This window comes from Gossypium arboreum, chromosome 2 (genome assembly GCF_025698485.1).
Source record: "Gossypium arboreum isolate Shixiya-1 chromosome 2, ASM2569848v2, whole genome shotgun sequence".
Taxonomy (NCBI): domain Eukaryota; kingdom Viridiplantae; phylum Streptophyta; class Magnoliopsida; order Malvales; family Malvaceae; genus Gossypium; species Gossypium arboreum.
In genome coordinates, this window is record NC_069071.1 from 35,324,564 (window position 1) to 35,327,453 (window position 2,890).

Sequence of the window (2,890 nt, forward strand, 5' to 3'; positions counted from 1 at the left end):
CAAGTCATTCATATCACCAACATATATTCACAATCAAATCCGTCAACCACACAGTCCAAGTCAGTCACTTGCCCATAAGGGCAAAACGGTCATTAACACCCTAGAGGAAAAATGGTAATTTTACCCCACAAGGGTATCTCGGTAATTCTACCCTACAGGGGTATTTCGATATTTTTACCCTACAAGGGTATTTCAGTAATTCTATCCTACGGGGGTATTTCAGTAATTTTACCCTACAGGGGTATTTCAGTAATTCTTCCCTACAGGGGTATTTCAGTAATTCTCCCCTATAGGGGTATTTCAATAATTTTACCCTACAGGTGTATTTCAGTAACTTGGCAAGCTAAACTATTCTAAACAGGGATAACAATACGAATGGGCCTAAAGCCCATTCTCGACCCAAATGGTCCCACACGCTCGTGTGGCCCTTTTAGCCCAAATCTAGCCACAGATATGAGATTCACCTAGCCTAGTCCAATATTTACTACACAATCAAACAATTTATCCAATTGGGCCTGTAGGCCCATTGGGCCCACATGGCCCCTTTCAGCCCATCGCGGCCCGAAGTAGCCATCCTACAGCTAGAGTAGTGAGAAATACACATCTAATAGGACACTGGAGTTAATCCGTGCTCCGAGCACTTTTAGCCGATGCCCAACCCAAACGAGCATGCCATAAAGCGAAAGGGATCAACCAAGAAAGGTACCTTTACTCTCCTCATGGTTCTCTCTATTTAAAGCCGACAGCATCCACTCTTATGTTAGCTTCACGATGTGGGATCCCTCCATCATCAGAGTTTAAATTCAACACCAACTCTTGCCGCCCCTTGTTAGCAAAATAAATGCTCTTTGATTGCCATGAGTTTTGAAACCTGGACCTCCTTGCCAACTCTATGACGCCACCTTCCTGCCTCTTGTGTGGTGCTACTTTGCCACTAGACCACAAGGATTTTTGTGGCACAATTTCTCCAACAATATTCTTAAGGCCTACCTACTACACCCAAGGTTTGATTCACCTTAAACCAAAATTTTAGCTAGAGTCCAGGTTTGAACCCAGGACTTCTCCAACACTTCTCAGCACACTTAACCACTAAAACAAGCCTTCATTAACGAAATTTACATGCACAACAAAATATTATAAGCTGCCTTCAACCGCTCCCATGCTCAAGGCCCAAAACTTCTAGGCCCAAATTCAGGGTGTTACAATAGACCTCAAAATAATTATAAAATAATTATTTTTATCTCAGATTTGTAATCCTAAAACCACTATTCCGATTAGGTCGTAATTCGGGATATCACAAGCTTCAATAATCTATAAAATAGGGAAAGAACACTCAAAATAAGGTTTAAAATCTTAGTAAGCCATATTCAAATAAAACCATCTCATGAATCAACATCATTTCCATAAAATAAGTAATTTATGAATAAATAGATATAAGCTTACAAACCTTCACAAATCTATACATATTCAATTTCATAAATGAATTCATCAAATGCTTCCCTTTTCAATACTTGTATAAACCTTATACTTACCTGAGTCACTTAACTCTTTCACACATTCTTTCTTGACTTGACTTTGCCCGTTGAACCATTCAGAATCGTTAAGGATACTCGAAAATCAAATAAAGCTCGTGTAATGCCATATCCTAGATATAGTCTTACATGTTATCACATTTCGATGCCACTGTCCCAGACAAGGTCTTATACGAAATCATATAACGATGCCAATGTCCCAGACATGGTTTTACATGTAATCACAATACAATGCCAATGTCCCAAACATGGTCTTACATGTAATCACATCTCGGTAATCATGACATTCGTATCCTATACTATTCCTAGAGTTCGTATGGGACTTTCGGATATGATAACTTCGTCGATTCTTGCTCGTAATTGCTCGTTCGACATTCATAGCAATTCAATGAAAAATGAACATTTATAAATCCATTTAAAGGTATTTGGTTGCATATGAACTTACCTCGTATTAGGTATTGACGTATCGGGTTGACTATTCGATAACCTTCGATTTCCCTCGATCTAAATACGATTTCTTTCTTTCAGGATCTATATGAATTCAAAATTAACTCAGTTATTCATTGATTCATTCAATTGGGTCCAAAAACACATATTTAAGAAAATTTGCACTTTGGCCTTAAACTTTCACATTTCTTACAATTTAGTCCTTATTTCAATAAACACAAAATTACACCAATTCAATTCAAACCCATGTGTGCCAAAATACTATAGTACCTTTAGCCATCCATATTTCACATTTATTTCACATTTCAACCCCATATATTCGTCTTTTCACAATTTAATCCCTAATTTGTATTTTCTTTAAAAATCACTTAACAAAACATATTACTCTATCAACAATTATTCATTTTCCATCATCAACATTCAAAAAATCAAGATATCCTCAATGGCAACTCACAAATTCATCAACAAATTCAGAAATTAGGATACAGGCTAGCTAGATTACTAAGCAATGATCTAAAAATCGTAAAAATCATCAAAAATCGAACAAAGAACATACCTTAATCTAGCTACCAAGGTGCTGAATGCATGAAAGCTTCAAACCCTTGTCTTCTTTCTCAATTTTGGTTAACAAAGATGAATGAAGATAATATTTTAACCTTTTTTTATTTTAATTACCTTAATAAATTAAATTACACATTTAACCTTACTAAAACCATTATAAAATCACCTAATATATGCCCATTTATGTCCATTCCCACTATCAATGGTCTAATAAAATTATAAGGACCTTTGGTTTAATAAACCATAGTAAATGGACACTCTTAACTTATACCATGCTACTTTTGTATTTTACACGATTTAGTCCTTTCATCAAACTAAGCATTTAAACGCTAAAATTATTTCAAAAAATT